We start from the raw sequence: 14,428 nt of genomic DNA, 5'->3' as shown, positions 1-14,428 counted from the left end.
ATCCGCTGTGATAGCTCAAAAACTGGAGTTTATAATCATCAGAAGTCTGATCATCACTCGTTTACTAATCCGGTGGCTGATACAGTTAATTGGGACATTTCAAGCAGCTAAGGCTGTGGTCAGAAGACTTATTCATGGGTTTTCCACACGACTGCGTGACTTTCCTGCAACATCGCTGCTCGGTTCCCAGGTCAAGCATTCCAAAAGACAGAGTCAGGTGGAAGCTTTTTCAGCATGTGTGACTTAGGTTCAGAAAACCTTCGGCATTGCTTCTACTACATCCTGTTCATCAAAATAGTCACGAAGACCCTCCCAACTTCAAGATAAAGGGACATAGACCTTTCCTCTTAAGGGAGTGACACTTTTCTGGAAGAATACACAAAACAAGAAATGCTCTTGCAGCCATTTTTTTTTTTTTGGATGCAATTTACTACAGTGTAAAGTTTTTGGGTTTTTTTGTTTTTTTTTTTTTTGTTTTTTTTTTACTATGGTTGAACATATTCTTGCAGTAAGGTTTGAGAGACAGTATGTACAGCTAAACAGGTTTTACCAAGAAGTTAGAGAGAACACATTACTTAAACTCAGAAATAAAAAGCATAATGTAACTCTAGTAAACTGCAAAGTAAAATCTTATGTTTAATATAATAGGTGAGAATGTTGCTCCCTAACGCTATAAAGGAACAGGACCAGGGCAGCAACAGCTGTGCTTTAAGAGTGGCATCGGTGGCACTTTGCAGAAGAAAGGCTAGGAACGTTCCTGGCAGAGACTCCTAGTTGCTCCGTGTCCCTCTTCTTCTGTTCGGGAATCCCACATTTCAGCCGTGCACATGACCTAATGGAACAAAGCCGCTATTTATAAGCTTCCCTTGTAGCCAGGTGTGGCATGACGATAACGTGTTGGCTAAGAGTGCTGTGTGCGACATCTGGAATGTATTTTAGATGGAGGGAGACACCCCTCACTCTGCGTTCTGTTACTGTCAGTCTTTCTGATAGCTTGAATTTTATAGCTGCCTATTGAAGAGTCACGCTGGAGCATGAAGCAAAACACTAGGGATGGATCTCCAATGAGGATAAACTCACTGTTCCAACAGTGGCCATGTTCCTCTCCCCACACTTCATTTTCATGAGAAAGCAATAAGACTGCATCTTAGTCAATATTATGACAGATTCAATCACATTCAATTGAACCTAATCCTAACCAATACAGAAATGAGGTCTTATTCTTATATGTAGTGTTGACGATGTTGTAATTATTGCTAAGTTTTTGGTGTTGTCTCACATGCCATCACATTAACAGTATTGATTAAGGCCCTCAGAAGCTGAAATTTATCCTGGACTATCACCATGTCTCCTCGTTCTACATGCAATCCAAACTTGAAGACACTTTATAACTTTTGGTTAAATGGTTTGAGCTATTCACATTCAATTTGAGTTTTCTATTATGTAAAACAGAAACAGTCTATTTCATAATATTTTGAGGAAAATCACATGAGATAATAGGAGAAAATATCTTGGGCAGTTGCCTGAAATATGACATAGCTATTATTATTATTATTATTATTATTGTGTTCGTAATGACTGTGGTGATTCCTAGCTCTTTTTCAACAATAATTTCTTTCTGAATTGATCACCTGGCAGTTGTAAACACTGGGGAAACATATTGTTTCAAAGGAGAAATGATGGCTGCAGTCAGGAACGCGTGTCTATTCTCCTTCATTTGCACTTCTCATCCTTTTGCAGGTAGATCATGCTCTGGCTACAAGGCCAGGCACCTAACAGAGGGGCATATGCCCATGAGTGGCTCGGCGGACCTCATGCTCATGGCCACAGAGGCTGGTCCAGACAAAGGGACATGCACAGAAACCAGGTAGTGCAATCAAAATACTAATCAGGAATTTTTTGTCAGGGGGCTGAGCAGGGATAGAGGAAATTCTTGTAATTATGTGCAAATAATCAGCCTCTGGGAACCACTGTCAACCTTACATGGGAAAAGTCTATCAACAACAAAAGAAAATGAAGCTTTGTGCAGAAAAAATATCTATGATGTGGGCATCTGTGAGGCAGACAGAAAGACAGACAGACACATACACACTCTTGGTATTTATTAAGTCAACGATACCAGATATTTCTTTTATACCAGTTCACTCTGTACCAACTTTATGAGCCAAAATTTTTGTATTTTGCTCGAATTGCTTGCATTGAGTTTCTAGCTCTTGTAATTAAATGAGTTCTGGCTATGTCAATGAGGAATTAGATCAGGCGAGCAGAGCTACTGCAAAATGTTAGGTGAATCTCATTATTTGGAGAGAAAAATGGGTTAGAAATATTGTGATTACATTTTGTGTGTGTGCATGTGTGTGTAAGGTCAGATCATACAAATGGTATAAACACACCTAGTAAAAACAATGTTTCTTTTTCCAAATTTAAACTTTAGATTTTACCATATTTTTCTAATGTCCATTTATTCAACTACCTGAAACTGCAACATGTAAGCCATGCACTTAAATTCCAATCAATCAACTTATCCCAAAGCCTGATTTGTGTTATAAACAGCAGGCTGTAAGGTTATTAAGGGCTAGTTACATACCACGCAATGATTGAGAAGGTGCTCGTATTTTCCTGCAAGCCTCATGCAGCAAGCAGGCAGCTTGGCTTTGAAGATCAAAGTCAGTCTTATCTTTTGATTCTAATCTTTTATATTCCTCATAAAGCATAATCTTTAAAATTAAGAAATCATTTTAATTTTGAAACTTTTAAAACACTTTCAAAATGGTTTCATATAAATCACAATAAGCCCTTTCTTACTGATGGGGTATTAATGAAGGAAGGCTTACATAGCTATTGTGGAAACAGTCTGTTTTAGATAAGAAGAGAGCAAATATTAACCTCAAAGATTTCATGTAGGAATTGCATGAATAAAAATCCATGTATACAAATATATGTCGATTTTTAAATGTAGCGAACCATTTTTTAAAGGGAAAGAATCTTGCATGCATATGGTGCCCCTCTTTCAGCGACCTGTGTGTGTGTGTGTGTGTGTGCGCGCGCGTGCATGTGTATGTGTATATACATACATACATGTGTGTATATTTATATGTAATTATAAGATATGTATGTTTCTTTTAATATACTGATTTATAGTTCTGTAAAACAGGTAAAATATTTCCTTATATCCCTAAAATAAGTAAATTATCACTTTAACACTCAAACCTTGATGGGCCACTGATGTTTTATACTCATAAAATCATTCAGTCTGGCCTAGACATTTAACCAATCTAGATCCATACAGTCAAATTAGCCATGAAAAATCCAAATGTCCATTAAGATTGTTATTGAGTAACCATTTTTCCCAGTTGTCTCATACTGAGACTCAGCTCTAAAATCTTACAATTCTCATCCATTTCTTCTTTCCTTTCTCCTCTTTTCTCAATGTTTTTTTCCCTCTCCATTTTCTACCTCACACTCGATTCTCTTATTTTCTGTGTTTTTTTTTGCCTTGTTCACCCCTTCTTTCCTTTTTGTGAAACCAAATATACTAACTTCCAACCACTTGAGCTTGCTCTCGAAGTCTTTTGTGAGAGCTGCAGCTGATTATTGTGCTGAGCTTTCTTTATGACTTTCTGATGCGCTCAGAGTTCTCTTCCTATTTTTTTTTTTCTCTCCACATCTCCATTCCTAGGGATTTACTTTCAGCTCTGTTCCAGAACAGATGCTCTTTTCCACTCCCCAGGGACATCAAGAGCTTGGAGCAGAAATAATAGCTCCTCCTCACAAAAAGACAAGGTAAACTATAATAAACTAGAGCAAGCCATTTAGCAAAATTCTGAATGTTTTCTGTGCTTTAATTGCTGTGTAAAAGGCAAATGGTTTCTGTCTTGATTAAGGCTATAAATGCATGGAAGTGTATATAAGCCAGGATTTGAAATGCAAAACACCAGTCATTGCAACACGTGTTTGATATAAATATAAGTACTGAACAGTACATTTTTGGAAGTTCTTAATTGTTTTTCCCTCGTTGTGAGCATTAACAGTTTAATCTTCAGTAAGAGATCCAGATAAGCAGGTGGAGTTTCAATGTGTAGTGGATTTAAAAGGGAATCCAATTCCTGTGCTAAATTCAAACATCATTAAAATGGAAACATGTCACTGTGCAGTACAAAGGCAAATATCACCTCATGGTTTAAAGAAATCAGTGTTTGTATGTACTGTATTTTTTAGCATTCCAAGCTTCTGAAAGACATAAAAAAATCGAGCATGTGGGGGTTCTATAAAAGGAGATGTGTGATATCTCTACTTCAAGAAAATTGAAAATGACAGTATTGATTTAGAAGGTTAATGTGTTTTATGTCATCTCTCTTCTGTTATATATTAAAGAAAATATAAATATTGCCCTTAACTAGATTTTTAAAAATTGGTATAAGTACTATATTTTGAGGAGACACTTCCCCAAACATAAAAATGAGAGGATTTATGCAACACAATGACATTCTCATTTCAAATAGCAAATCTAAATAAGGCTCCCAACGTGTCAGAGGGAATCAGGGGTAAAATTAGTGAAAAAAGTACAAGTTTGAGAGACGGAATTCGGGTGAAATAGGTAGAAGGTGAAAAGATGAACGCAGACATTACACCCGAATGGAACAAAGCCAGAGCAAAATATGAAGATGAAACGTTAAGTAGCTTGAGACAGAAGCAACAACTAAAGAATATTGCAAATTGTTTCATATAATCGCTAGTTTCCTGAAATATTCTCCAAAGAATGTCTTATGGTCAAATATGTTGGGGAACGTTGTATTTTTGTCTCTTTATTTCAGGTTCATGTAGTAACATCTTACATCATAAATTTTGAGGACTTTGGGAAAGTTGAACTTAGTTTAACTCAGTGTTCTTAGTAATCTTTGCATTTTATAGAGAAAACCACTCAAATTCATTAAAACATAAAAAGAGACATTTTTACAACTACAAGAGTTGTAGCACAAGGGTCAAATGTACAGTCAGGCCTTACAGAGATTTCTATTAGATATTTCAGTATCACACTTCCGGTTTTTAGGAATGACAGTCTGACAGGTCCAGGTTGACAGAAGTTTCCATTGCTTGTTTAGCTACAGCTGAATTTACATTTTCTGATGCTGAAACTTATTTCATAAACTCAAATATATCAGGATAGTATTTCTTCATATTTTCATTACATTCCTACTACTCTGTTTTAATATCTCTTGTCTTTAAAAAAAATTCCTTTACTCCATATCCACCTCTGACTATTGCTGCACTGTTTTGCAACTGTTACAATAAAATTTTTTAAATGAAATTTTTATCCCTATTATCCCATGTTATAACACATTTTTTTTTACCTCTTTGAATCTGGCTCCTCTCTCCAAAACTCCACTGAAGCATCTAGGTCAGCAACAATCTTCGTGTCATGCTTCATCATAAACAACTTCTCAGTACTGTTGGGTAGAGTTGATCAATCCCTCCTGGTCAAAAACAAGCAACAACAACAATAACAACAACCTTTTCATCGTTTGCCTTCTCATAATACCATCATGGTCTTCTCTTTCCATCCACCTCAGGTTCTTCTCCAGTGGCTCTTTGTTTAATATCCTGTCTGTAAATGCTGAAATGGGCCCATGTCTCTTTTCACTAAACGATTCTATGATCTCATTGATTCCCATCACTTTCAATCTATTTGTTGATGACTGGCAAACCTCTCTGTCTCGCTTACCTCTACTTCGAGCTGTAGACACCATATTCCTTGACATCTCCAATAAATATCTATTCAACATTTCACATTTAGAATGTTTAAAAGGAGCTCTTGATTTTACCCCCTTATCTTTATATCAGTAAATGGTATATCGTTCACACAGCAGCTCAAGCCGAAAACCTAGGAGTCATCTTGAATTTCTTTCCCATTCACAGAATTTATTGCCATCTTTTGTTTACAATTCTCCCTTCCTCCATGCAAGAGAATGCATAAATAATATCTTGCTCTGACCCTCGTTAGTCTCAGAGTAATCACTCTGCTTTTCTGTTAGTTCTAGTTGAATGGTACTACAGAGAAGTTGGTCCCTTTGCTGCTGTGACTTATTCCAGTCTATAAATAATGGTCAACGCATTTAGATATTGTCATATTTAGCCACCAAATCTCATGGAATATGATCTGGGCTCTATTAGACTCATGGTAATAGATTAACTGCCCTCTTAATATTTTGCTAGCTCACACAAACTACCAGTTTCCCCTTTTGGAGCAAGTGCTTATTTCTGGGTTATAGAAATTACCTGAGATTCATATATATTCAAATGCAATAACACGCCTTCCAATTGTCCCCGAAGTGTCTGTCATTTCCATTTTTTCAGCCACATTCCACTCGCTCTTGACATACTGCTCTTTTTCCTTCTCTAATCTGTGGTATATTCTTTCTACTCCTTTTTCTTTTTACTCTTAAGTCAATTTCTGATCTTGAATTTTGCTCCTTTTGGTTTGCATAAAGTTGTTTTTATGGGATGAAGTATAAGCCCTAGAAACAATACACTTTTACTGGGGGGTCTTGAATATAGAGACAGATTTTTTAAAATTAATGGTTGCAGCTCTGTGAGTCAATGGACAACTCATAGCAATCCACTTAGGAAGTTATCCCATTTTAAGGTTGCCAATGTTTAAGCAAGAAGTATTCATATATATCCATAGACCTGAGAATATGTACATTGCTTCAATCTCAAATGTAGCAGGCAGGTGCTAGGGTGAGAAAAGGAAAGCAGAAATGTCTAAGCCAGCAGGCCTGCAGGAGCTGGGGAAATGTCCTCAAACAGAGGTGGTGTGTGTGTCCCAACCTTAGGAGAACTACTAGCCCTCGAATTCTGTGACTCTTTACAAGCAAGTATTTATAAGCAGAGTGAAATGAAATGGACACATATTATATTATTCAGGAAAATAACTGCTTTTAAAAGTTGTCTAAGTGTATGAAGTGATCATGGTGGCTCAGATATTCCCAAAACAATAACTGGAAAGACAAGTCAGGCAAGACAGAAGGAAAATGTTTCTGCTCACTGCAGTTCATAGGGCGTGTGGCTGCACCCTATGGAGCTGAAAGAAATCATGTGCTCAGTGGAAATTTATGGCTTACACCTCATTGCTCCAAAAAGTCCCAGGAGAATATACTTGAACCCAAAATAGGCAGTGACAGCATTTCAACTAAACCTTGATTGTCTTTAGATACATTTGAACTTGTAAGGACTTTCAGAAAAGAAATGATCATTGATTGAGATGCTAAAATACTGTAAATAATTGATAGGATATCTATCTCAGTTTTCTTCAAAGTTTTCTGCTAAATCTTTACAAGTCTTAATAGTATTAGGTCAGTGCAAAAGTAACTACTGTTCTTGCCTTTGAAGTAATGGCAAAATATTTATTCCTAATCTCAGAACCAATGGCCCTTTCATAAACATCGACTAATGAAATGCCAACATGATTTTATATCAGTTCTTTCAGATGGGTTTTTACATATTTATCAAATTGGTCTTGAGACTGCTCCTGAGAAATGCTATACGTACTCCCAAATAATTACAATTTTCCTGGCCTGATATCCACCAGTCTTCAAAACCATCACAGCCACATACAGGCTTTATTTTTAGTTTGTTCTTATAGAATACCTGCTAAGATCTTGATGAAATGGATTTTACAGTTACCTCCTAAATGAGGGAGAATGGGAAACAATAAAAACTTAGATTTTAAATTTGCATTTTTGTTTAAGAAAATTGCATACCTCCCGCATTATACAATTGAAAACAATATAAACAATTCATGAGTCATAGAACTGAGATTTTTCTCATGGTTGAAAACATTTTTTGAAGTTCATATCAGCATATTTAAAGTGAAATGGATAAATGAGACAGTTATACAGTATTACTTGAAAAATTTAAAAAAAATCACTCACTTCAACTTTTGAGACTTTTTAAAAACCTAACTTGTTCTAAATGTTTTTAGGGCTCTGTGCTTTATTCATCAATGACCTAAACTAAAACTAAACTAAAACTATTACAGAGCTGCAGAGAATTTTCTGGTGGGTATTGGGCTATTGTGTGGGGTTGAAGGAGGCAGTTTCTTAACCTAGGAACTGGTACCACTTTTCATTTCACCTTCGTTTCCACACAAGTTTTATATACCACTTGAATTTGCCCAGTTGGTCTTCAAAGAGCACAGGTGTATAATATGGGCTTTACTAACCTCTACTAAGCAATATATTTTATTCTCATATTTATTCAAGAGTGGAGAGAACCACACAATGTCTTTAACTTTTGGGGGAAGACTCAAGAGCTCTAAGACAAATAATTTTAGTCACCTGTCTCTATAGTCTTTGCATACATGGTAAGTATGAATAAATTTCACCTTAGATAATTAGCTGAGAAAAGAATGCAGAGAGCAGCAGGATGACCTCAGTTAAAACAAGTAATACTTGGACACTCTCATGTCTTAGGGGATTACTAGATTTTTTAATCAACATTACATTGTGGGAATGAGCTCATAGCCATATCATCTCTAAAATGAATGGTAAGAGGCGCTGCTCCATAGAGCTACACGTTATTGAAATAATGAGATTTTGTTTTAAATTCAAACTGTTTTTCTCATTTGTTATTAGCAGAAGGAATTTTGAAATAATTAAAGTATGATTGCTATAAAAATACAGTAAAAAGAAAAAAGGTAACTAAGAATTTTGACATTGTAGAGTCATAAGAAATGCAGTTGCTGTTTTGTACCTTAGGTATACAGATTTGAAGAAGTCCTAAGTCCTATTCCTGACCATAGTTTTACAAAACTATGGTGTTGGGAGAGAGCCAAACATTTTTGGTGTGGTTAAACCTCCTCTACTGATGATGGAAAATTCGTATCCAAGTGCATTCCCAGTTAGACAAATGTACGGTTAGGGCTGCTGTGTTTGACATGATCTTATTCTACCTCACAAGGCTACTCAGAGGATCTGCAAACTATTGAGAATAACAATACTGAGTAAGATCATTGATCATAAAGGAAATAAATGGCTTGTTGCCAAATCATGGGCAATTATTAATGAATACTTACAGAGTTGTCTCAGGCCCTTCTGCCTGCAGAACGAACGTTCGTGTCCTATCATGTCTTTTAACTAGGGGAAGAAAATTTACAATTTAATTTCCAAAAGTAGTTCTGCTTCAGGAATTCTTGTTCATTGTCCTCATCCTGTCAGTATTATGCTAGTCTTTTAACGTTGCCAAAATCTTGTTCTGTGTTAAATGATTTGTTTTTCCTGGTGATGTCGACACCTTTCAATACTTGTAGACAATCATTATCCTGCACCTTGTTTGGTGCTTAGCTCTACTTTACATATTTAATAGCTTTAATTTTTTTCCCCCCCTTTGGAGACAGAGTCTTGCTCGGTCACCCAGGCTGGAGTGCAGTGGCGTGATCTCGGCTCACTGCAACCTCTGCTTCTCAGGTTCGAGTGATTCTCGTGCCTCACCCTCCAGAGTAGCTGGGACTACAGGTGCATGCCATCATGCCCGGGTAACTTTTTGTATTTTTAATAGAGATGGGATTCCACCATGTTGGCCAGGCTGGTCTTGAACTCCTGGCCTCAAGTGATCTGCCCACCTCAGCCTCCCAAAATGCTGGGATTACAGGCATGAGTCACTGAGCCCAGCCAGTGACTGGGCTATATTATTTGTAAATGAATAATATTATTTGTAAATGAATCAGTCTTATATTTTTATTTCAGTGAGAAAGGTGCTTAAATATGACCTATCAGTTCAAGAAGTTATGGAAACTAAATGCTACCCAAACATGAGCCAAGAGAAATAAGTTAGAATTTGCAGAAAATGGGGTCATTCAATTGGCTTCAGTGGTGGTTAAAATATATGTAACAGATATATTCCTTGCTCATATTTGGTTTCAACAACCAATGCATTCACATCTTAGGCAGATTTAGGGGTGGGGAATATGTGATATCAGACAATTTATTTTGTTGGCTTACAGTTTACTCAAGTCAGTCATTTTTATATGTTGTAATATAAATATGTTCTCTCTAACAAGAACGGGGCTTAGTGAGTACTCAAAAATTTTAGACTTGTATCACGAAAACAGGCAAATAAACAAAAACATCTGTTCTTAGAAAAGGGTAAATAGAAACGATGAAATCTTGTCTAACTCTCTCAAAGAAAGAAGACTTGGGTATAAAAGTCTATAGCAAGCTTACACTTTGCATAAATAAAAAAAGATTTTGAAGTTTCATTCTCAACTTTTTTTTCCTATAAAAGGCAAGGTAAATGTATCATGTGAAATAAAATAAGACTGTCAGTTACAGGAAGTAATGAAGAATATGTGATTAAATGAATTAGTTACAAATGTTTGGAATACTTTATTTCAAATTCCACCAAAAAATCTATGTCTATTGTAAAATGACTAATAGAAAATAGTAGTGCTACTTCTCTATCTTTAGAAGGATATCGAGGTAATTTCTAAAAAATAAGTGAGATTTTTATGAGAAAAGTATATTAAATAAGACCATGTTTACACCTCACAAGATTTAGGAGGTTTTTTGTGTTTGTTTGTTTTGTTTTGTAAATATAGTATGTTTCTAGTACTACTGTTTTTTGTTTGCTTGTTTGTTTGTTTTTGAGACAAGTCTTGCTCTTTTTCCCAGGCTGGAGTGCAGTGGCGCCATCATCACTTACTGCAGCTCCAACCTCCTAGACTCAAGCGATCCTCCCACCTCAGCCTCCTAAGTAGCTGGGTTTACAGGCATGTGCCACCACGCCCAGCTCATTTTTAAATTTTTTCTAGAGATAGGGTCTCACTACATTGCTCAGACTGGTCTTGAATTCCTGTACTCAAGTGATTCTCCTGCCTTGGCCTCTCAAAGTGCTGGAATTACAGGCATGAGCCACTCTGCCCAACTAGTACTATTGTTGATAATAGTACTATACTTTATTTTGAAAACATCCAAATATTTCCTTTTAAAGAAAGAATTTATATAATGTTTTCCTCCATTTTTCTAACAACATTTTATGTAAGTTTCTCAAACATTTAATTCAAAATATTGAATTTAAAAATGAGATTATGCTTCTCTTCTGTATTAGAACTAGGTAACAGGAAAAAATGAAAAAAACAAGACGAATAGTTTATACTGCTTCTACCAGAAGTTAAAGATAAGAGAAAAATTTGTTTCTTAGAAAGATAGATTTTCTTCAGAAGGGTAATATAAAAAATACTTGTTTCTTTTCTTTCTACATCATACCAGAAGACTAACTATTGACATAATTGTCCCGATCTCTCTCTGTCTTGTGGACCTACTTTTATTACCCCTTCTCTTTTTGAGGTAACCAGGTATCCAGGTTAATCACGCTACCCTTGGTTATCGTCACATGTATTTCTGAAATTGTCTTTTACATATATCTTTTTACTTGTTAATGTAAGGCATAAGAACAGCCTTTATCTTGTTGATTATGGTAACGAGCACATAGCAATTTCTAAATAAAAATATGTTGGAAAATAAATGTTTAAGTACTTTTTTGTATGCAATTGACTCAGAACAGTAATTAATTCAAAAGTTTATATCCTAGAATGTTGTAATTTGTTTTTTTCTTTATTTTTTATTTTCTTTGGAAGGAAAAAAAATTCTTACCTAAAAGGTAACATCTTTTCTGGCAATAGTTTAGTCAAATGTGTCACCTGAGAGGAGAGAATTTAGGCAAATAGTTTTCCATAAAATTTCTCAAATCCAACAATGTAGGCCTCCTGTGCCTAACTTACCACTGTCTCTGGGTTAAATATTTAAAATGGCCATTTCTTCTACATTTGCAAGTCTGTTCTGGAGTTTCACAGCTTTCAGGCAAAGAGAAGAGAGAAGATAGCAAGAAACGGGTACCCTTGAAATCATCATAAAAAGTTGTAGGCCTATCCAGCTTTGGAATTGTGGGAACTGGACATATTTAACTGTTTGTACCACTGACCTGGTCTAGTACCAACTGTTTGAGACACTTTAGAACATGTTTGCAATTGTACCATTGTAGCTATGTTCTCCTATTTTTTTAAAGATTTAGGCTAGTGATAGTTCACTAGTGTAACACATTCTAGATTATTTTGGTTTCTGTCATAAGTCTAATGCCACAAACTTCTATGCATCTCATTGTCATTCTCAGTTTGTAGAACTAAATTGAGTAGTTGAGAACTTCCTTGCATCTCTTAAGAAAATTCTTTACGTCCCATTGTGCTCAGAATAAAATCAAAGTTCATCACCAATAAAGCCACAGCTACTTCTCTATTAAATGAATGAAAGCAAACAAATACAAAGTCTTTTGACTATGAAGTCTATATGTTTAAAAATCTTCTTTTCCAATCCTGGTAATTGATTATATGGAGTCAAATAAGCCATAGCAACTAAGCTCCAGAATTCACTGGGGAAAGAGAAAGGAACTGGTTTTTATTGAACCTCTACCATACTCAATTAGTGTCAGGGACGTTTGTGTACACATCAACCTTGTGAGGCAGGCGTTATCATTCTCATTTTTCAGTTAGGCTAATTGGGAATCAGAGTGGTTGACTGATTTTTCAAGTCAACTAGGTGACAAGTGAAAGAGCATGAATTCAATCCTGGATAGGTTTGAAGAGTCAAAATTTATCAAATTGAAATGTATTATCTTACAGGTATAGCCAGTGTTTATAATACAAAGTGTTTGTTTATTCATTCATTTATTTTTTCAGCAAACATTTGTGGGATGCCAATTTTTTACTGGGTATTCTTCAAGATGCAGAAAGTAGGGAAGATAAGCAGAAAGAAACCGGAAATGGTCCTTGCTGTGTGGGAATTTATAGCAGTGGGATGCCAAGTTTTCTGCAAATAATCATGGTGTTGACTATGTGTAATATACAATTACTGAATATAAAAAGTGATCTGAAGTAACTGAACACAATTTTATAAAAGTATTAAAATATTAAAAAAGGAACTGAGGTCAGGTGGAGAGGTCAGTGAAGGCTTCCTGAGGTAGTAATTATTGAAAGCTGGAGGATGATTAACAGTGAAATAGACAAAAACAGAAAAACAACAACAACAAAAAAAAACCCAAGAAAAACAGGAAAATGAGGTTGAAATGTTTCCTTGGAAGAGGAAGGAAACAGCTTTTGCAAGGGCTCAATGGTACATTGGGGATATTTCTAAAAGCCAGTAGATACAGAAGTCAGAGTGTGAGGGGGCGAAAGTTACAAGATACAGAGGGAAGGAGATTAAACATGGGGTTAACCTTGGAGGCCCCGTAGGGTTTGCAAAAATGAAGGTGTGTCCATGTAAAGGGAATCATCTTCCATTAATAAAGCCTATGTTAGCTATTGAAATTGTCAGAGAGGCATTCAAACCACAGTGACTGCATCTTGAATAAGGGCTAGGTAAAAATAAAGCTGAGACCTACTGGGCTGCATTCCCAGGAGGCTAGGCATTCTTAGTCACAGGATGAAATAGGAGTTTGACACAAGAGACAGGTAACAAAGACCCTGCTGATAAAATGGGATGAGATAGAGAAGTGGGCCAAACCCCACCAAAACCAAGATGGTGATGAAAGGGACCTCTGGTTGTCCTCACTGCTTATATGCTAATTATAATGCATTAGTGTGCTAAAAGACACTCCCACCAGCTCCATGACAGTTTACAAATGCCATGACAATGTCCAGAAGTCACTCATATAGTCTAATAACAGGAGGAACCCTCAGTTCTGGGAAATCCGTGCCCCTTTTCCAGACAACTCATGAATAATCCACCCCTTGTTTAGCATCTAATCAAGAAATAATATAAGTATATTCATTCAAACAGCCCATACCACTGCTCTGTTTAAGGAGTAGCCAATGTTTCATTTGTTTACTTGTCTACTTTCACTTTGTTCTGTGGACTTACCCTCAGGTTTTTCCTGCAGGAGATCCAAGGACCCTCTTTTGGGATATGGATCAGGACCATTTTCTGGTAACAGAACGTCTAGGCCAAGTTGAAAAGAGCGGTGTCTGCAATGGACCCGGTATCGAGTACTGAAGCACTGGTACCACGCCACTGAACATAAGTAAAGGGAATGATAAACTCTTCTTTATTTGTTTATTCTTTTTTCATAAATCACACATAAAGGTGAATAATTCATTGATCCTCTTTCAAGAACCTTATGATACAGTGGAGAAAGTAACTCCTATGTAAATATCTCTGGTCTACAGAACAAAGGTTGCAACTGCCATGAACAAAGAGAGGGAAAAGTTGCTAAATCCTGAAGAAGCTGGGGTGGGGGTGGGAGGCAGGTGTTAGCTGGGGAAAGGTTCCTGGAGGAAGCACTAGTCTAGTTAGATCTTAAAGGATGAGTGGTAGCAGAATATTCAGAGGTGGGAGAGAACGGCTCTCTAGTCTGGCGTAGTAAAGCCCGGCCTATGGAGGGT

At 36.4% G+C, this 14,428-nt stretch overlaps 1 long non-coding RNA gene across 1 annotated transcript; it reads right to left on the bottom strand.

Moving 5' to 3' along the window:
• Nucleotides 1-485: 485 nt before the first annotated feature.
• Nucleotides 486-5,473, bottom strand: LOC108584415. Its single transcript, XR_002520207.2, has 2 exons — nt 5,352-5,473; nt 486-832 (listed from the first exon to the last, which is right to left on the bottom strand). It is a non-coding gene; the product is annotated as an uncharacterized LOC108584415 (long non-coding RNA).
• Nucleotides 5,474-14,428: the final 8,955 nt, after the last annotated feature.

This window comes from Papio anubis, chromosome 2 (assembly GCF_008728515.1).
Source record: "Papio anubis isolate 15944 chromosome 2, Panubis1.0, whole genome shotgun sequence".
NCBI classification, from domain to species: domain Eukaryota; kingdom Metazoa; phylum Chordata; class Mammalia; order Primates; family Cercopithecidae; genus Papio; species Papio anubis.
This window is presented reverse-complemented; position numbering and strand designations above follow the sequence as displayed.